Here is a 980-nt window from a genome sequence, read left to right as displayed (position 1 = left end):
ATTCCTATAACATGTAAAAACAGCATTCAGTGTCTGTACCATTACCCTCCAAATCATTTCCAGATTCTTGAGAAACTAGTGTAGGCTACGTTCACCGATAACGTTAGGAATAAAAACATTAACATCACTTCTACTATTGATGGTAAACAACATGATTTTACTCGTGCCTTATGTAGCTCTTGAAATAGAATACAGTACATCATGTGTATTTTCGTAGATAATGAATTTCTTTGTTGGGCAAAGAAATCTAAGCTCCTTTTCGTAATCCAGTTATGAACCTTCTCAAAATATACTGTGATTTCTTAAAATTGCAACATAGTAGTGGATAGAGAATAATCATGTTTTACAAATACAGCCTGAGCCGTACCAAACGCATGGCGAGATGGGCTCCCGTCAAGGGAGCAGACATAGAGGTGGCACAAAAACTGTCCAGGAAAGAAAAGAAAATGCAAGTAATAAGGATGATTTGAGTATTAACCAGGAGAAGTACGTGGGTTCTCGTACCCCTCTTGCTCCTACCCTCTGCTTAGAAGATGCCTTTTCCCATGACTGTACACACACGCCGTTTCCACCGTGTAATTTCGAGCAATTGTAAGGAAACGACTATAAGTCGCTGTCACGAAAGTAGACTGCTCGATATCGTCCCATACGTGTCACCCAAGTCCACTCCTCGCCCTGCAGTGTTTCCGTGTCAGGTGCAGGCTAGCTTGTCGTCATAATTTGCTGCTTCCGTGTGTTTGTTTACCTCTCTTATGTTAATTTGTTCTGCTTTACATTCAGTTATGAGTTATATTGTATGTTCTGTGCGTAGAATACCTGCTATCCCACATGTTCTTGGTGTAAATCTATACCGAATAGACATTAGGTATTAACTATGTAATGGAGACTCCATCAGGATTTGCGTGCACCACGACCACTACAACAGTATGAACAACAAAAGAAGAGTCAGCATAGGTCGTTGAAGTAGAAATTTTTATTTC

The sequence above is a fragment of the Schistocerca nitens genome, chromosome 2 (genome assembly GCF_023898315.1).
Source record: "Schistocerca nitens isolate TAMUIC-IGC-003100 chromosome 2, iqSchNite1.1, whole genome shotgun sequence".
Taxonomy (NCBI): domain Eukaryota; kingdom Metazoa; phylum Arthropoda; class Insecta; order Orthoptera; family Acrididae; genus Schistocerca; species Schistocerca nitens.
Note: the sequence above shows the minus strand (reverse complement) of the source record.